This window comes from Dermacentor andersoni, chromosome 2 (assembly GCF_023375885.2).
Source record: "Dermacentor andersoni chromosome 2, qqDerAnde1_hic_scaffold, whole genome shotgun sequence".
NCBI lineage: Eukaryota > Metazoa > Arthropoda > Arachnida > Ixodida > Ixodidae > Dermacentor > Dermacentor andersoni.
In genome coordinates, this window is record NC_092815.1 from 149011606 (window position 1) to 149032814 (window position 21209).

Sequence of the window (21209 nt, forward strand, 5' to 3'; positions counted from 1 at the left end):
CCGATTTCCCCCGGGTGGGTCAGTCCGGGGGTGCCGTCTATGTGAAGCCGACGCCGAAGAGGTGTGTTGCCTCCGCCGGGGGGCCTTAAAGGTCCAAACACCCAGCATCGGCTCAACCCCCAGGATCCCCTTTTCCCCAGACACGGCTAAGCCGCGCACGGCTACACGCGGGAGGGTCCAACCCTCATGTGCTCGGGTACGTGGTGTCGCAACACACCAAACGCCTGCTGACGCAGACGCCCCTGCGGGGAGCAATAACAATTACTGTTGTATTAATTATGTTGCAGATGCACTAATAACGTTATCTTAATTCTGACGAAGTTTTTCTAGGTGAAATTTCTGTTACATACCCCTTTCATGGTCACTTAAAGAACTGGGCGTTGTAAGCCTTCTCGTGTTGCTTGTGCATATAGTAAGAGTGGTAAACTCAGGCTGCTTCCTTTTTACATGTGCTCCTGCCGTTTTGTGAACCACTAAGCGAACCACGTCCAACGCCTTAGGACTGTCGTCGCTTGGTAGCAGATTATCGCGGTTTTAAGCTAGGGTTATTCCGTTCTCGTTCAACGTGCCCAAAAGAAACAGATCCTAGTACACATAGTTTATAATGAAAGTGATCTCACATGTACAACGCCAGAAGAATTTTCTACCTTTAGGGGTCAGGTAAGCTACTAAGGTGCGGAAAGGGCGACACCATGTCAGTTATTTTTCTGGAAATCTGAGAACGGAAACATTCGTAAACAAAATTCAATCTGGCTCACCGTCATTGAATGTGACTACGGCACAGTGCTTGTCCAGGTCATGGTATTGAAAAACGTATTGCCTCGAATCAGTTGGTTCTGGAAAACAACATTCACATTGAATTGTTGAATTGTGAAGTTAGTCGGGCACTTAAGCTGAAGAAAGATATCTTAAGGTTAAACAGAAGCATTTATTTAAAATGACAGATTTAACGGGTGACTGCGACGTGCATAGTCAAAAGCTCCATCATCACCCTATTTCATATTCACTGCGGACAGAAGGCGAACCATATCTTCAGGATAATTGATGGCAAAACGGGGTTAGGCAATTCTTTTCAGCGCTTCACAAGATGAGAACGTTAAGCAGTACGCTAACCAGAAAAACGCACCATCTAGCTGTTCTTTGGCTGCATGCTAAGGGTTGTTTACTGCAACCCGCTGTCCCAAGGCCACAACAATGTAGGACAGGTACGCCTATATCTGCACGGTAATGTACATGAACACGCATGGACAATAAAGACGGGACCGGCGAGCAATCTAGCCATTCAGGCTTTTTCAACAATTGTGCACCCAATTCGGTGCAGTGGGGAATCCTTACATGGTGCATACTTTATTGGATGTGTGAAATTTTTGTAGTGTAAAAAATTTCCTCGATGTGTTCTGCGTGCGTCAGGGCGCTTATCACTAAATCATCCACATGATTTATTGCATTGAGTTTTGTCGTCTGAGTTTATGGCATATTGATCTCCGGTCACCAACTCATCGTAGAATGTGTGTGTGCGTGCGTGCGTGTGTGCGTGTGTGTGTGTGTGTGTGTGTGTGTGTGTGTGTGTGTGTGTGTGTGTGTGTGTGTGTGTGTGTGTGTTTGCGTGTGTTTATACAAAGATGGACTACTTGTAGGTTTGTGTGCGCTGTTTCGTTTATTAAATGCGCACACGGCTCAGTGGAAATCGGTGGTTTTTAAACCGCCGCTCTTTGCCTACGCTCCTAGGTTTGACTTAGCTGCTGCTGGGTTGGTCGTTATCTTGACGGATATATTTGTGGATATCTGTTTGGTATTTTCTTTGCCGCATACATTGTGAGCGGTCGATCACATAAGGATAGAAACTGCAGATGCGATCTTTTTTGTGGATAAACATTAATATGGCAAGGCATGCAGCGTTGCCTACCATGAAATTAAACACGTTTATACGCATTGCCGTTAGTTGTATAACATTTAAATACATTCTACACAGAAGCTTCGTTTTTAACAGATATCCAACGTGGGTATAGGATGGGGATGTTTTTTGGTGACATTATTTCTTTTGATTTAGCAGTTCAGTGCATCTCACGTAGTGTGTGCGAATTCTCGGCCCATCCTCCAGTTACAAATGGTGTACTGAGCCCAGCAGGCAGCCACAGCCGCGGCAATATTGGACGTAGGACTTACGAACCATCATCATCAACAACTTATTTTATTTATTTATTTAATTATTTATTTATTTAAACATACTGCCACCTCAAAGAGGCTATGGCAGGAGTGGGTTGAACAACAAACATACAGAATTTATAAACAAGGTTGCATGATTTGTTTCAGTGGTATTGAACAGATGTTGCCCGGTAATGAATTGTAGACTGCAATTGTTGGTGGAAGAAAACTGTGTTTAACTGAATCAGTGCGGGCGAAAAAAGTTGAGATATTTAGAGCATGGTGACTCCTCGTACATGAGAGTTTAAAAACAGTCAAGTAGTTATCTAGAGAGGAGAGGCGAGAAGAATTGATTAACGTGTGAAGGAATCTTATGTTGAATTCCAATGGCAGATCCAGATCAAGTTTTTCTGCTCTGTATGGAGAAATCCTATTCCAATGGCAGAATGGGAGCGTGAGCTGTGTGTTCCAATGGCAGATTGGGACCAGCCGCTGATCCCGGATTGCTCCGTGGAGCAAAAATACTCGCTCCGCCGAAATCGGCAGATTTGACCTGAAGTCCTCGTGACGTATTTCCTTTACCCGCCTCTGCTTCCTGTCACGGTCGCCTGTTTCCGGTCGTGGGTAGCTATGGACGACATGGAAAACGTGGACGCCGCTTCGCGCCGTGCGATTTTGTTCGCGCTCCTAGACAGCTCCGACCAGACAGTACAATTTCCAAGTCGAGTGATGATTCTTCTGACACGGACAGTGAAATGGGGTGGTGGGTTGCGCTTCCAAGCGCTTGTTCCTTTCACTATTCTAGCGCCCTCTTACTTGATTTTTCTGTACTAAGTGCCCCCGCGGGAGCGCACGTATTCCCTTCGCAGATATGGTGTGCGCACATGAGAGCGATCTCAGTCGAAGCGACGCGCTTCGACGCGATCCGGCCGAGCGCTCGCGATCTACCATTTGAATTCAACATTAGGCATTCATGTTTGCGACGCTCTGCAAGAGCACTGAGACCAAGTAGGGGAAGAGAGATGGCGAAAATTCCTTGTCATATCTCCTATAAACAAAACGCACTGCCTTTCCTTGTACTGATTCTAGTTTTTTGACGTCATAGTGTTTGTGTGGGTTTCATACAACGCAGCCATATCCGGGGACGGGGCGAATGAGGGTTTTATATATAAGAAGTTTAGTTTCTGGAGGGGCGAGACGCAGCGTACAATGTAAGTAGCCTAGTCTTTTAACGGCGTTGTTACAGGTGACATCAATGTGTTTCAACCATGACAAATCGTGTGTTAGTAGAACACCTAAATATTTGAATTCGAAGGAACTATTTAAACTAATATTGTTAAAGGTATAGAGAAAGAAGTAAGGGGATAAGCGTCGTGTAAAAGACATGGAGACTCTTTTGCAAAAGTTGATATTCATTTGCCATGCTTTGTACCAGTTACAGATGATGATGATATGTGGTTTTTAATGGCGCAAGGGCCACTTATGGCCAAAGAGCGCCATGACAAATGGTAATTTAAAGGATTTATTGTGAATGGCGTGGACTGTGAATTTATTATAGTAGGTGTGACATGGCTGTATAAGGGCCTAAAAATTTTCGCTGTAAATGGCGTAAATATATAGTTTCTAAAATAATGACACTGATTAGTTATGGACGTGGACGATGGCAATTGTGTTTTGATAAAAAAGAACATACGAAGATGAAACAACAGTTACACTAGAGTATCAAGACAGCCCTGGTAATCACTGTTCAATCACTGGGCTGGTAATCACGTGTTAGAATTTCCTGGCCAAATTATTTTCAGAGAGTGGGTTTCGGCTAAGAAATCTAGGACTACTTGCAGTTTAAAAAACGGTTCATCACTGAGAAAAAATGCAGGATGAAGAGGTATATTTTCCCGATATGCAGAAAGGAAATACTTTTTCCTCTCTGTTTCTAGTGCAGGGCACTGGATTAGAACATGGAGGACTGTCAAACTATCGCCGCACCTACTGCAAGTAGGAGAGTCCCCGCCAGTCAACAGGTAGGAGTGAGTACTGTAAGTGTGCCCTATTCTTAATCGGCAAAGAAGTACTTCCTTGTACCGTGCTGTTTTCTCACTTATCCAATTCCGCAGCTTTGGTTTTATAATGTGTAATTTATTCAATGTTTCTGTATCCCACTCTGCTTGCCAGTGATTTCTTAATTTACGGCGCAGGAAGGGCTTTAGGTCTATGGCAGGAATGGGGATATTTCCATCTGTGTCGCTAAAACTCACTGACGTAGCGTTTTCGTCAGCAGCTACGTTCCCTTTTATACCTTTATGGCCAGGTACCCAGCATAGAATAATCACTTGGTTGCACATATATGCGGAGCACAGCAAGCTATACAGCTCATTCAGAACGGGATTCTTATGCTTTCGTAAGCTAATTAGCGCTCTCACGACACTTAATGAGTCTGTAAAGACGACAGCCTTTGCGACATTTCTACGCCTTATGTGTTTAATAGCCGAAAGTATAGCGTATGCTTCTGCCGTAAAGATACTGGTGTGTGGGTTTAGTGCCCCAGCTATTGAAAATGAGGGTCCGAGAGCAGCATAAGCAACACCAGCAGGAGACTTCGAAGCATCTGTGTAATATTCGTCACAGGAATACTTTTCTTTAAGTTCAAGCAAATGCGATTGTATGTGAGCCTCAGGTGCTTGTTTCGATATTTCTAAAAAAGAGATGTCACATCTTATGGTCTGCCACTCCCAAGGTGGTGGAAGCCGTGTAGGAGCCATTAAGACATTGTGTAAAAGAGGGACCCCTGTGTTTTCTGAGAGTGCTTCCACCCGGAGGAACAGAGGAGGCCTAGTGGCCGGGCGGTTACGAAACAGCCTTGCAGTGGAAAAGTCGCATATAGTGGAATGACAAGGATGTTTAACATCTAAGCTAACTTTCAGGGCGTAGGAGAAAGTTAAGTATGTCCTTTGGTAGTGCAATGACCATTCGTTTGATTCGACGTAGAGGCTTTGCACAGGGCTAGTCCTAAAGGCGCCTGTAGCAAGGCGGATACCTAGGTGGTGAATAGGATCTAGCATTTTCAAAGCGCTAGGTGCGGCAGAATTATAGACTATTGCTCGGTAGTCAAGCCGTGCTAATATGAGACTTTTGTAAAGTTTAGAAGGCACCGTCTGTCACTTCCCCAAGATGTACGTGATAAGAGTTTCAGCAGATTCATAGTCTTGAGGCACTTTGATTTCAGATACTTCAGGTGTGGTACAAATGTTAGCTTGCTGTCTAAAAGGATACCTAGAAATTTATGCTCGTGGCTCACACATAGCCGTTCTCCATTTAGATCTATTGCGGGGTCCGCCAGTATGCCTCTCTTGTTAGAGAACAGGACGCATGTACTTTTTTGAGGGTTTAGCTTAAAACCATTTTCGTCAGCCCACTTAGACAGTTTATTTATGCAAAGCTGTACTTGTCGCTCGCACATACTTAGATTGCATGATTTGAAACCTATCTGGGTGTCATCCGCATATACAGAATAAAACATAGTACGAGGAATGACAGTCTGGATCGAGTTCATTTTGACAATAAAAAGAGTGCAGCTCAGCACACCACCTTGTGGAACACCGGCCTCTTGTGTAAATGGGCGAGACAGAACATTACCAACTCTAACACGGAACGTCCGATTGGCGAGGTAACTCTGAATCACGTTCAACAAGTTGCCTCGAACTCCCATTTCAGACAGGTCACGGAGGATTCCAAAGCGCCAGGTTGTGTCGTATGCCTTTTCCATATCTAAAAATACTGACAGAAAAAACTGTTTATGGACAGAGGCATCACGGATAATTGTCTCGATGCGTACAAGGTGATCTGTTGTGGATCTACCTTCCCAAAAACCGCACTGTAAGGGATCAAGCATCTTGTTGCTTTCCAGAAAATGGATGAGGCGACGATTAATCATTTTCTCAAACAATTTGCATAGACAACTTGTCAGAGCTATAGGCCTATAACTGTCGGCTGAGGAAGGGTCCTTGCCCTCTTTGAGAATGGGGATTACGATTGCTTCTTTCCAGGCAAACGGAATGTAGCCTGCGGAGAACATACAATTGAAGAGTGACAGTAGTGTTTCTTGGGTTTCAGGGTGCAGGTGTCTGATCATCTCATACACTATTCTGTCACTTCCTGGGGCGGACTTGTTGCAACAGTTCAGTGAGGCCTGGAACTCAGCCATTTCAAATGGACGATTGTATACTTCATTGGATGAGCTGTTCCGACCCAAATTCATCTGTTCTGCTAGTCGCTGGTATTTTAGAAATGTATCTGTGTAATGAGATGTACTGGAAATGTGCTCAAAATGTGATCCTAGACAATCTGCCTGATCCACAAGAGTGTCTCCTTGTGTATTTAATAAAGGTAAGGGATGAGTTTCGCGGCCTTTTATTTTATTCACCCTGTTCCAGGCTTTTCGTTCGTCTCTGTATGAATTGATGCTGCTTATGTAGTTTTTCCAACTTTCGCGTTTAGCGCGGCGGCGCGTTCTTCTACCTTGCGACTTGATCGCCTTGAAATTAATCAGATTCTCTGTGGTTGGGGAGTTACGAAGGAGGTTCCAAGCCTTGTTTTGCTTTTTCCTGGCTTCCCTACACTCCTCATTCCACCATGGAATACGTCGCTTCGATGGCGACCCATTTGTTTGGGGAATGCATACTGATGCAGCCTCAATAATGAACGCGGTTATGTATGCTACTGCGTCGTCTAAGCTAAGATCAGAGATATCATTCCATGGCAGCTGTGTTAGTTCGCGAAACTTTGTCCAGTCGGCTGAGTCAACTTTCCATCGAGGAAGATGTGCATGACACTCACTTTGTTTTTTAAGGTTTAGAACGACGGGGAAGTGATCACTTCCATAAGGGTTATTAATGACATCCCACTCCAGATATGGCACAATTGTACTAGACGCTATGCTTAGATCTATCGAAGAAAATGTTTTGTGTGTAGAGCTGTAAAATGTTGGCTTTTTCTTGTTCAGCAAGCAGGAACTTGAAGAGAATAGAATGTTTTCTACAAGCCGTCCTCTCGCATCACAGCGAGAGTCGCCCCACAGTGGGCTATGCGCGTTTAGATCACCGACGACTATGTAAGGGCGATGCAGCTCATCAATAAAGGTTTGAAATGTTGTGCTAGAGAGTTGATAACTTGGGGGGATGTATACGGACGCGATAGTAACTAGTTCATTGAATAGCACTGCTTGGATAGCAACTGCCTCAAGAGGAGTTCGGAGTTGCAGTTGCCGACAGGCAACGCCTCTGCCTACTATTATTGCTACCCCGCCGGACGATGCAACAGCATCTTCTCGGTCCTTCCGGAAAATAGCGTATTGCCTAAGAAAGTTTGTTTCTGTAGATTTAGGATGTGTCTCCTGAACACACAGCACCTTTGGATTGTATTTGTGTAAGAGTTCTTTGACATCATCGAGGTTGTGGATCAGATCTCTCACGTTCCAGTGTAATATTTGTGTATCCATATTGTTTGTGTTTATGTGCTGTGTGTCAAGAGGAGTCAAGTTTGAGAAATGACTCACGGAGCCGTTTCAGGCCCCGTGATTATGGTACCGGTTCTGTCTTTTTTGGAGCGGTCGCGAGACTCGCGCCGCTCCCGAGGCGCTGGATGCGCCTTCTGGCTCGGGGTTGTGTCCATCGACTCTTGGGAGCCGCTGGACTTCCGCTCACACAAGCGGGGTGTTTTCACCTTAGGCCTTGCCTCGAAAAGCAGGGCCTTGGAGGCCACCAACCCAGAGGTCGATGGACCCTCCTTCAGAGATGGCGCAGCAGAGCCGGCTGCTGTCGCCTGGGGGGCTGGTGGCTCTGCCACGGCCACATTCTTTGTGGTCCGGGCCGAAGCCGGAGTCTGTTGCGGCGTTGCCCCCTTACGCGCCGCAGCAGCATACCCTGCGGTATGAAGAAAGGAAATGCGCTTTCGCGCTTCCTGGAAGGAAATGTTCTCTTTTACTTTGAGGGTAATTATTTCTTTTTCTTTCTGCCATGTAGGGCAAGCCCTAGAGAAAGCTGCATGTCCGCCGTCACAGTTGGGACAGTGGAGTGCGCCATTACAATTATCGGAAAGGTGATCCTGGACACCGTACTTTGCGCAGGTTTGTCGACCCCGGCAACTTTGTGAGCCGTGGCCATACCTCTGGCACTTGAAACATCTCCGAGGGTTCGGGATGTATGGTCGGACTCGAACTTTAGTATACCCTGTTTCTAATGTTTCTGGCAGCACACTGGACGCAAAGGTAACGATCAGATGTTTAGTTGGAATTTCTTTGTTTTCCCGTTTGATTATGATTCTCTTTACAGTGGTGACGTTCTGTTGCTTCCAACCTTCTAGAAGTTCTTCCTCGCTCAGATACACCAGGTCGTCGTCGGAAATTACTCCTTTGCTTGTATTCATCGATCGATGTGGAGTCACTGTTACGTTTACATTACCGAAGGAGACCAGATTTGGGAGCTTGTCATGCTGTTGTTTGTCACGGACCTCAAGCAGGAGATCACCGCTAGCCATTTTTGTGACTTTGTAGCCTGGGCCAACTGAGTCAGTGAGACATTTCGCAACCGTGAACGGCGATATCATTCTAACTGTCTTTTCAGGATTTTCACTATGAATAACGTGAAATCGTGCGAACGTTTGCTTAGGTTGACAAGAAAATAGCAACTTTTCTTCGGTGCGTCCTCTTTTGTTAAGAGGCCGATCAGACAGACGGGGGAAGGATGATAAATCCATACATGTTTATTTGATTTCGGCAGCCATGCCAGCCACCCACCATCGAGCCCAACAAGGGGACGCTACAAGACCCGAAGGAAACGCAGACGCCAGCTGTACATAGCCGCTATAACCTAATATAATAGACCCAAGGTTGGATAAACTACACCAGGTTAACCCTTGCCGCCAGGAAATAAGGAAGTAATAAGAAGTGAAGAGAAGACAGGAAAGATAAAAAAGGTGAGAGAGAAAGACGAAGATGGAGAGAAGGACAGGAAAAGGCGACTGCCGATTTCCCCCGGGTGGGTCAGTCCGGGGGTGCCGTCTGCGTGAAGCAGAGGCCAAAGAGGTGTGTTGCCTCCACCGGGGGGCCTTAAAGGTCCAAACACCCGGCATCGGCTCAACCCCCAGGATCCCCCTTTCCCCGGACACGGCTAAGCCGCGCACGGCTACACGCGGGAGGGTCCAACCCTCGTGTGCTCGGGTACGTGGTGTCGCAACACACCAAACGCCTGCTGACGTAGACGCCCCTGCGGGGTACCAGTTACAGAAGTCAGCGAAATAATTCTTAAGAACAACATGATCAGTAAAATATTTAATTGTATAATATAAAACGCAATCATCTGCAAAAAGGCGTATTTGAACTGAGGTGGGTAGGGGGAAATTATTAATATAAAGCAGGAATAAAACAGGACCCAGTACTGAGCCTTGGGGAACCCCTGATGATGATGATGATGATGATGATGTGTGGTGTATTGTGGCGCAAGGGCCAGGTTTGGCCAAAGAGCGCCATGACAAGTGGTAATGTTGATGTATTATGGATGGCGTGCACAATGAATTCCTTATGGTAGATGTCACATGGCTGTAAAAGGGCCTAAAATCTGTAGCTGTAAGTGGAGTAAATGGGCTGTCGTTAAAACACTGTGCAATAAAACAACACTGACACCAGAGTTTTAAGAGAGCCCTTGAATGCAGGGCTGTTAGTCACATGCTAAAAATTGCCTGGCCAAATGATTTTCAGGATGTCGGTTTCGTCTAAAAATTCTAAGACTGTTTGCAGTTTGAAAAACGGTTCGTCACTAAGAAAAAATGCAGGATGGAGAGGTATATTTTCGCGATATGCAGAAGGGAAATACTTTTTCCTCTCCGTTTCTATTGCAGGGCACTGGATAAGAGCATGGATGACTGTGAGGCCATCGCCGCACCTACTACAAGTAGGAGGATCCCCGCCAGTCAAGAGGTAGGAGTGAGTACTGTAAGTGTGTCCTATTCTTAATCGGCAAAGAAGTACTTCTTTGTACCGTGCTGTTTTCTCACTTATCCAATTCCGCAATCTTGGTTTTATAATATGTAACTTATTCAATGTTTGTGTATCCCACTCTGATTGCCAATGTTTCCCCAATTTACGGCGCAGAAAAGGCTTTAGGTCTGTGGCAGGAATGGGAATATTTCCATCTGTGTCGCTAAAACTCACTGACGTAGCGTTTTCGTCAGCAGCTACGTTGCCTTTTATACCTTTATGGCCAGGTACCCAGCATAGAATAATCGCTTGGTTGCAGATATATGCGGAGCACAACAAACTATACAGCTCATTTAAAATGGGATTCTTATGCTTTCGTAAGCTAATCAGGGCTCTCACGACACTTAGTGAGTCTGTAAAGACAACAGCCTTAGCGACATTTCTGCGCCTTATGTGTTTAACAGCCGAAAGTATACCGTATGCTTCTGCCGTAAAGATACTGGTGTGTGGGTTTAGTGGCCCTGATGTTGAAAATGAGGATCCGAGAGCTGCGTAAGCAACACCAGCAGGAGACTTCGAAGCATCTGTGTAATATTCGTCACAGGAATACTTCTCTTTAAGTTCACAAAGATGTGACTTTATGTGAGCCTCAGGTGCTTGTTTCGATAATTCTAAGAAAGAGATGTCACATTGGATAGTTTGCCACTCCCAAGGCGGTGGAAGCCGAGAGGGGGCCATTAAGACATTCTCTAAAAGAGAGACTCCTGTTTTTTCTGAGAGTGCTTCCAACCGGAGGGACAGAGGAGGCCGGACACCTGGGCGGTTACGGAATAGCCTCGCCGTGGAGGAGTCGTGAATAATTGAATGACATGGATGATCCACAGCTGATTTTACCTTCAAGGCATACGAAAGACACAAATATGTCCTTTGGTAGTACAGGGACCATTCATTAGATTCGACGTAAAGGCTTTGCACAGGACTAGTTCTAAAGGCGCCTGTTGCAAGGCGGATGCCTAAGTGGTGGACAGGATCTAGCATTCTTAAAGTACTAGGTCCAGCAGAATTATATACTATGGCCCCATAGTCAAGGCGTGTTAATATTAGGCTTTTGTACAACTTTATTAGGCATCTCCTGTCGCTTCCCCAAGCTGTGCGTGACAACAGCTTCAGAAGATTCAGTCTTGAGGCACTTTTCCTTAAGATACTTGAGGTGTGGCACAAAGGTTAGCTTACTGTCTAGAAGGATCCCTAAGAATTTGTGTTCACAGCTCACAGATAACGGTTCTCCATTGAGATTGATCACGGGTTCCGCCAGTATACCTCTTTTATTAGAGAACAGGACGCACGTACTTTTTCTCGGATTTAGCCTAAAACCATTTTCGTCCGCCCACTTAGACAATTTATTTATGCAAAGCTGTACATGTCGCTCACAGATACTTAGATTACATGATTTAAAACCTATCTGGATGTCATCTACATATACAGAATAAAACATACTACGTGGTATGGCAGTCTGGATCGAGTTCATTTTGACTATAAAATGAGTGCAGCTGAGCACACCGCCTTGTGGAACACCAGCCTCTTGCGTAAATGGACGAGACAGAGCGTTACCAACTCTAACACGGAACGTGCGATTGGAGAGGTAACTCTGAATCACGTTCAGCAAGTTGCCTCGAACTCCCATTTCAGACAGGTCACGGAGGATTCTATAGCGCCAGGTTGTGTCGTATGCCTTTTCCATATCTAAAAATACTGATAGAAAAAACTGTTTGTGGACAAAGGCATCTCGGGTATTTGCCTCGATGCGGACAAGGTGATCTGTTGTGGATCTACCCTCCCTAAAACCGCATTGAAAGGGATCGAGTATCTTGTTGCTTTCAAGAAAATGGATGAGGCGACGGTTAATCATTTTCTCAAATAATTTGCATAGATAACTTGTCAGAGCTATCAGAGCTATAGGCCTATAACTGTTGGGCGAGGAGGGGTCCTTGCCCTGTTTGAGAATGGGGATTACGATAGCTTCTTTCCAGGCGGAAGGAATGTAGCCGGCAGAGAACATGGAATCGAAGAGTGACAGTAGTGTTTTTTTGGGTTTCAGGGTGTAAGTGTCTGATCATCTCATACATTATTCTGTCACTTCCTGGAGCGGACTTGTTGCAACAGTTCAGTGAGGCCTGGAACTCAGCCATACTAAATGGACGATTGTATGCTTCATTTGATGTGCTTTTCCGACCCAAATGCAGCTGTTCTGCTAGTCGATAGTATTTTAGGAATGTTTCTGTGTAGTGAGATGTACTGGAAATCTGCTCGAAATGTGCTCCTAGACAATCAGCTTGGTCTTCAAGGGTGTCTGCTTGTGTGTTTACTAATGGTAGAGGATGAGTTTCGCGGCCTTTTAATTTGTTTACCCTGTTCCAGGCTTGTCTTTCGTCTGTATAAGAGTTAATTGCGGAAACGTATTTTTGCCAGCTATTCCTTGTGGCACGGCGGCGCGTTCTTCTTCCTTCTGATTTGATTTTCTTAAAGCTGATAGGGTTTTCGATAGTCGGAGAGTCACGGAGCTGATTCCAAGCCTTATTCTGTTTCTTTCGTGCTTCCTTACATTCGTCGTTCCACCAGGGAACACGTCGTTTATTAGGCGATGCATTTGTTTGCGGGATACATATTGACGCTACGTCGAGAATAAATGCGGTTAAATATGACACTGCATCGTCAATACTGAGTACACGAATATCATACCAGGTCATATATGTTAGCTCTCCATATCGCTGCCAGTTCGCTGAGTCAACTTTCCACTTGGGTACATGTGGAGAACATTCGTCCCGTTTCCTTAATTTTAAAATAATCGCGAAATGATCACTCCCGTATGGGTCCTTATGTACATTCCACTCCAAGTACGGCACGACTGTACTTGAAACAATGGATAAAACTATAGATGAAAATGTCTTGTGCGCAACGCTGTAAAAAGTTGGCTCCTTCTTATTTAGCAAGCATGCACCCGTACTGAAGAGGAAGTTTTCAATCAGACGCCCTCTGGCATCACACCTAGAGTCGCCCCACAAGGTATGATGGGCATTTAAGTCTCCAACGACAATGTAGGGTTCCGGAAGTTGCGCAATAAAGCTTTCAAATTCAGTTTTGGAGAGTTGACAGTTGGGAGGAATGTATAAGGATGCAATTGTCAGCAGCTTACTAAAAAGCACTGCTCTGACTGCAACGGCCTCTAGGGGCGTTTTAAGCCCTATTTGCCGGCAAGCAACACTCTTATCTACTATTACTGCCACACCGCCCGACGAGGCAAGGGCCTCGTTGCGGTCTTTCCGGAAAATGGCATACATTCGAAGGAAGTTTGTTTGCGAAGGTTTAAGATGTGTTTCTTGGACACACAGCATCTTTGGACAGTACTTATGTAAGAGTTCTTTAATGTCGTCAAGGTTGTGGAGTAAACCCCTGACATTCCATTGTATTATCTGTGTATCCATAATGTATGTGTTTTGTGCTGTGTGTCTAAGAATAATAGATTAGATTATCTCACGAGACCTTTCCAGGCCCCGTGAAACGAGATCTCTCTATCTTGCGGGCGCGCTCGAGGGAGCTGCGCCGCTCCTTGGGCGTCTGAGACGCCAGGTTTGTGCTCGTATCCATCACCTCTTCTGAGGCGGTGGATACTGCCCGCGGAGCGGGCACTTTCGCGGGAGTGGTGGGCCGATCTGCACCGGCAGTGGCCCTGGGAGACGGAACAGCGCTGCGGGAGACGGAACAGCGCTGGCTGTTCCAGTCAGGGGGGCGGATGGCGTGACCGCCGTCACTCTCCGAGTGACTTGCGCAGCCACCGACCGATGTGGCGCTGCCCCCCGGCGTGCCACATCGGTGTAAGAAGGACTGGTCTGATTGTTGGAATGGAAACGCTTGCGTGCCTCTGGGAATGTCAGGTTTAGTTTCACTTTGAGTTCTATTATTTGTTTTTCTTTTTTCCACAAGGGCAGGATCGCGAGTAAGCAGGATGGTCTCCTTCACAGTTGGCACAGTGGGTTGCTGAACTGCAAACGTCAGAAGAGTGTTCGATGGAGCTACACTTGGCACAAGTAGCACGCCCTCTGCAGGTTTGGGACCCGTGCCCAAAACGTTGACACTTAAAACATCGACGTGGGTTTGGAATGTATGGCCTGACACGTAACTTGCAGCAACCGGTCTCGATTGATTCAGGAAGAATGCTGGTTCCAAAAGTTATGATAATGTGCCTAGTTGGTATTTCTTTGTCATCTCGTCTTGTTTTAATCCTTTGCACCTTGACAACGTTCTGTTCTTGCCATCCTTCTAGTAATTCACTTTCACAAAGTTCCAGAAGGTCATCTTCCGAGATGACCCCGCGCACTGTATTCATCGTCCTGTGTGGGCCTACTGAGACGGGAATGTCCCCAAACGCTACAAGTTTTGAGAGTCTGTCATACTGTGGCTTGTCGCGGACTTCGAGAAGAAGATCACCGCTTCCCATCTTTGTTACTTTATATCCTGGGCCTATTGCTTCAGTGAGGGATTTCGCTACAAGAAAAGGTGATATCATTCGGACTGTCTTAGTTTCGTGTTCGCTGTGAACGACGTGGTATTTCGGAAAGGACTCTTTTGGTTGCATAAAAAAGCTGAAAGGTTCATCGGTGCGCCCCCCCTTCAGGGAGCGATCAGGCAATAGGGGAAAAGCTTCAGCCATAAAAAATTGGAAAATTCGGCGGCGATGGTGGCCACCCACCACCGAGCCCAACAAGGGGACGCTACAAGGTCGGGAAAATACCTGCACACGCCAGCCATGCATCGCCGCTATAACCTAATATACGATACCCAAGGTTGGATAACTACACCAGGTTAACCCTCGCCACCTGGAAGTCTTGAAGTAATAAGAAGCGAAGAGAAGACAGGAAAGATTGAAAGTGAGAGGGAAAGACGAAGATTGAAGAGAAGGACAGGAAAAGGTGACTGCCGATTTCCTCCAAGTGGGTCAGCCTGGAGGTGCCGTCTATGTGAAGCCGAGACCGAAGAGGTGTGTTGCCTCCGCCGGGGGGCCTTAAAGGTCCAAACACCGAGCATCGGCTCAACCTCCAGGATCCCCCTTTCCCCAGACACGGCTAACCCGCGCACGGCTACACGCGGGAGGGTCCAACCCTCGTGCGCTCGGGTACGTGAACCCCTGATGAAACAGGCATCAAGGGTGAGTTAGTAGATATGAAACATACATATTGCGAACGCTGGGAAAGAAAGTCCAATATCCAGCCAACGAAAGTTTAGGGTGTGAGAAGCCCTTTTAAAGTCTATAAAAACAGCACCATTCTGGTCCCCTATGTCTAAAGAGCTGCTGATGTCATGAACGAATTCTGCATTTGTGTTATAGTGCTAAGGCCACGTCTAAAACCATGCTGGAAAGTGCATAAAATTTTGTTAGTTTCAAGAGATGCCATAATATGTTTAAAAATAATGTGTTCGAGTAATTTACATGAATGTAACATTAAGGAAAATGGCCTATGGTTAGATAACAGTTGAACGCTACCCGACTTAAATAAGGGCAATATAGAAGCAAGTTTCCACGATGGAGGAAGGGTGGCGGTTGACAGAGATTTTCTAAAGATATCTGCTGCACCAAAAAGAGTATCGAACAAGAAAAACAGTCGGGAAACAGTCGGGACCACACGACTTCTTGGTGTCTAAGTTTAGGATTAAGTACACCCTGAGTAGGCAGTGATGTATCGTCGATTGCAGGGTATGGTTCGGAAAAAAAAAAACAGGGGTTACAGAGATACCGGTCGTGAAGACAGAGTGTAAGTAGGTGTTAAAAGAAGCTATTATATGCGAATCAGAAACTGCAACATTGTTGATTAATAACGTGTCGGATGATGACCCAGGTGGTAGGATACCTTTCGAAAATTTTCGGGGATTACCCAGCATTAATTTCGGCAAGGCTACGTTGTAATAAAATTCTTTTGCAGCAACCATTTTAGAACAGATTTCCTTTTCAGAACTATGGAATTGCATGAGTTTAGATGAGTCACCAGAGCCTTTAGATCGACGTAATCTGGCCGCACGAAGTGATATATGCAAAAGGTCCCTAGTCATCCAAGGAATTTCAATGTTTGTTTTCCTTGTTTTCAAAGGAATAAAAAGGTTGATATAGTTACTGACAAGATTTTCGAAGGATCTTGACAAGGTGTTAGTAGCACTAGTGGTACTTAATAGTTCAAACTCGTGAAAAGATTCGCATACGGCATCTGTTATTGCCGCATAAGCGCAGCTAAAGTCAGGAAATGTGCGGTAGATATAGCGGGATTTAGGGACGACGCCAGGAACTGAGAAAGAGAAAAAAAATGGGAAAAGAACCGTATCAAAAGCCCAGAATCAATCATCGCTCGTCGCGACTAAGCGCTCTTAGGATGATAAATCACTACCAGGCGACGAGCGGCTAGGCTTGATCAAGAACACTGATAACGCCGGCGCGTCAAGCATTGTGGCGAAGTTCAATATGCAGGGATAGGTTTAATTATTATATTTTTGCTTTGTTCACGTCATCACCGCGTCACCGTGGGCAGCTTGAATAGTTTAAGGTCACTACGCCACGTGGTAGCACTCACGCGAAGTAAATCCTCGTGTCCAGAAAAGCTGGATACGTGACGCCTGAAGAATTTTTTCATGCTCAGAAAAGCACGTAAAGAAAGGGCCGTATAACGTAAAACTATTCCAATATGTTTTTATTCCAATCTCCTGACGTCAGATTTGCGTAACCGCCGACGCTAGCATCGGGCGGTCACCCACAGGGTTGTCTGAACAAACCAATCAAATGCTCCCCTCGTTCATAGGAGGTAACTTTTGTTTGCTTGAAAAACGAATAACAGTGCCTGTACTGAGGGGCTTGTCTTATCTAATTGGCTCAGAAGAGGCGAGGAGCATGCTTAAGTGGAGAGGGATTCGGTCGGGCCGAGCCACTGCACTGAATATGGTTAACCGCATGAAGAGGGTGGTGCCGACGTCTGCGATTGGTCCTCTTTCTCTTACTTAGCTGGCGGCGGCTGGTCGAAAATCGCGGTGGCTTGCAACGGAAGCTTAAGAATGGCGCTAAAACGGATCCTCAGCGAAGAAGAGTTGGCAGAAAGGGGTCGTAAACGTGCCGAAAATGCTCGAAAACGTTACACGGCCACGTAAAAAGTTTGATTATACGCAAACAAACCCATGCTCGCCGGCAGGTGCGAGTAGCCAGTGTCGGAGCGATCGACGGAAGCCATCTTTTATTTCTTTCGGAACGGGGCAGCCTGCGGCTATTGAGAAGAAAATTCACTTCTGTTGGGCATATTAATGCATCTTTAACGCGTACGCATCACTTTGACGCAATAAGTTTTTGCGGATTTGTGACGGTCGCGTGAGAGGCAGATGAAGTGGGTGCGGCCCGAAAACTTTTGACCAATAGCCGAGGGCTAATGGCAAAACGGCGTCGAATCAGAAATAATTATTTTTGTTTTGTTCGGTCAGATTATGCATAATCAGTGCGTACACGTCATATCAGATGGGGAGCTATTGCGGTTTTCGTGACGCTGCGTGACAGACAGGTGAAGTGAGGGCGGTCGAAAAAGTTTTTGACCAATCGCGGTGGGCTGATTGCAGAATCGGAATAGAAAAGTTTGGAATAGTTTTGCGTTATAGCGCCCATTCTTACTTTCCAAGTGAGATCTGGTTGCCTTAAAACGCGCAGTTGTGAAGCGATATACGCCAAGGAAGAACCACAGGCTTGTTGCGGAGAAACCAGAGAATCGATGGAACGTGTTTTATTAGAATATGTAGATATCTACCCGGCTGTCAGTTTAAATTCCGCGTGTCGCATTGAAGCCCTTGGGTTCAGGGATAGCAGGGGGAAAGTAATGATGTCCGCGACACAGTTTAGTAAGAGGCAATTGGAGCGTGCCTTAGAACACTATTGAAGTTCTGCTGATTTGGACAATACTTAAAGGCACTACTATTGCCCCAATAGCTGACATCAGTCAAGAAGGGTCTTTCGATCTGTGCGCTTGTTGCTAATGTTACAGTGTGTAGTTATTGGCGCAGTTTAATGGGCAGGCTGACGTAAGCGAAAGCCAGCTTTCCAATTTCGATAAAAATTACGTAGTTCCGGAATAAGCCCCCTATCGTCTGCTCACACTCGACTTGCGGCCGCCAGCGCAGGAATTAAAGTTTAGACCACTCTGCTTATCGGTGTCGTAGCCATCGTGTCTCACTAATTTCAACTAGATTTGAAGACTCAACTAGCCTCAAAACGCGCGAAACTTAAGGTCAGACTACACGCACGCTAGCGAGCGTGATACCACTCCTGGTCGCTCCTGGCTAGACGACTTGGCAGACTTGGCAGTCTTGGCTTCGCAATGAGATATTGATAGCGCTTCAAAATGCGCAAGCTGGGTGTGGATACACTCCGTCCGTCAAATTGGTGCAGGACAAAGCCTGTTCGCAACACGTAGCACAGCCAAACGAGCGCGGCCGCGCACTCTATCCCTGTCGGGCACAAAGCAAACGCGGCAGTTGTATGTAGCTGTGGTCAGCTGTGTTTGCAGTATAGATACCGCGGTCGCCGCGGGGTGCCGCGACGAGTCCACTGGCTGAGCGCACTGCGGCTTGTTCAAAACAAGCGCGTCTCGCTACGTTTGGCCCGTCGTAGGCCCCAACATCGGAATTAGCGGCGTCAACGTGAAAATTCAAAATCAAACTTGAACTGCGCACCACCGTCACGTTCTGTAAGCGGAGGGTTGTGCGCAAAGCCCTCTCTGCCGTACCTTTCGTAGAACACACACCATTGAGGAAAGAGTGGAAGCATCTTGAACGGTATGTGTATTGCCAATCTCCGCTCTGCTCATTACATTGAAGAACTTTTTGCGTCAAAGTATTTCTGAAATAGTCTTATTTAACTTCTAATGCATTTCTCGACTTCCAGAAAGAGTGGTTCAGGGGCCATTTAGTCGTAGACGTAGGGTCTGGAAGAAACTTCCATAGTAATAAAATATGCGTTGGGAGGAACACGCTCAAGAATGTTACAATAGGTAGGTGCAGTGTGAGTGTGGTGTTAAGTGCCGTATTTGGGAGCATTTCTTACTTTTCTTTATGTACGAGGTATAGTACTTCGTGAGTAAGTTGGACAACTGGCCCTGTCTTTTTCTCTTAGGCACGAGTATTGCAGAATTTGGTGCACGATAACGAACTCAGTATGGTCAAAATTATTCAGATTCAATTATTCAAATTCAAATTATTCATAATGAGTTCATTATTTTGCCACGTAAAAGCCCAGATTTTATTTTACTGACCGATATTTTACCTCAGTGAACATAAAGGCACTACTTCCCGAATCTCGCCCGTGCATTAGCTAAACGTGGTTTTCAATCATATAATATCATTTACCGTACGACAAAACAGCGTTACAGCATGTTTAGTGAATTATGGCTCACACTAACAGACACGATTGTGCAGGTACATTACGCTCTCAAAGCTGTTTACATCCCTCGGGGCGCGTCTCTGTCCAACAGTAGTAATCGTCATGTTTTGTGTGCCTTTCCTTTGTTTAATTCTGCACGCCTCGAAGATACGCCCCAAATACTCTAAACGGTTTTAGTTCGTATCAACTTCGCTCCAATCAGGTAACTCTGCGTTCTTTGCTCGATTGTTCTATTCCGTAACTTACGAAAGGCATTGTAGCGCCCTGTTGCGTTCCGACAAGATTGCTTCATCTCGCCACCCGATTATTATTCCAAGAAAGGTTAGCTGGATAAGACGCTGAACGCGGCCTGTCAAGCGCAGTGTGAAGTACCCGAATCATGCATATTGAAAATACTTCGTTAAGGTAACTATTATTGGTTAAGCCAGGATTACAGGCTCTCTTACAGAATGCCACGCAATTGAATTGATGACTAGATCAATCATGAGCATAAAATTTCATTCGTGAAATCAGTGCAAGGTGCTTTTCTGTCTTACGTTTATCTGTACTGTCCTCTTGTATTTTGCCTACTGTGCGTGAAATTTTCAAATCAGCTTCTGGCTTCGCCTTCATTAGGGGTGCTTGGTCCCTTCCTTGTCCATCTGTGACGTTCATTTCCACTTTGTAATAATAGCTGCAACAAAAAAGGAAAGTCAACCATTCGATCTTTACACGCACACGGTGATTCTTCCAGTATGCGCGTATAAAATGTATGTGCGATTCGTGGGCTTAAACAAGAAATTCGGCACGCGTGCTGATAATATTGCACACAGGTCAGTGCTGAGAAGCAGAACAATGCGACTCAGTGATTATAGCGCGTTATAAGGTTTGAAAAGTTAGGCCGTCGACAATAGACAACAAGCGACACTGCAGTTTTGGAACTTCCGAATGGTTGTTGCCTTTTTTATTATTTATTCTTCCTGTTTCTTTTATTATTATAATTCGTATTTTTTATGTGTAACTCAATCCAAGCCCATGTGTGCTTTTGTATTCCAGCTCTGCACACCAAACTGGGTAGATTTGTTACAGCTGCGCATATTGAAATAGGAGTATGCCACGATTTTAACTTTTACTTGGTAATCTAGAGGTTTGCAACTTTGCTTATGGGCACAGGGCGCTGGCCAGATGGCGCTGTGGTTGTTTCAGCCTTCTACGAGGTTTGCCTATACCAGCCGCGTTGGGCCCTATGACGGATAGGAGATTACTTCCTTACAGCGACAGGCGCACGCCTGTTTAACGCCTTGCTTGAACTCTATGCATACTTTAACCTTATATACAAATCGTTGGCCAATCCACGTCAGCCTTCAATCATACACAGCTACAGCCGGCGTGGAGCGCGCGCCTACCCAGACCCCTGACGCGCGCTCCATGCTTGTCATAATACGGCATGCACATTTGCACTATGTATATATCGTTAAGTAGTAGTGACGGTGACGGAAACAGCAAAGCTGAATAACGAAACTGGCGTTATTTGGCATACCTGTGCCCTAAAACCCTATGACCCGACAATCTAATCTGCCGCTCAAGCGCGTCGGCCTTTGCATGAGTCATCGAAGGTTCCGGAGTAGTCGCTGGTGCCCGCGTGTCTTCCAGAAAGTGCAACAC

General features: G+C 45.8%; 1 long non-coding RNA gene across 1 annotated transcript in view; it reads right to left on the reverse strand.

Moving 5' to 3' along the window:
* The window catches only part of LOC129387294 (uncharacterized), a 75831-nt gene that overhangs the window by 19182 nt on the left and 35440 nt on the right, over window positions 1-21209 (reverse strand). The window contains exons 3-4 of the long non-coding RNA XR_011892577.1: window positions 20102-20238; window positions 759-836 (exon numbers count right to left, since the gene is read on the reverse strand). This is a non-coding gene — a long non-coding RNA (uncharacterized lncRNA). The remainder of the gene's footprint in view (window positions 1-758; window positions 837-20101; window positions 20239-21209) is intronic.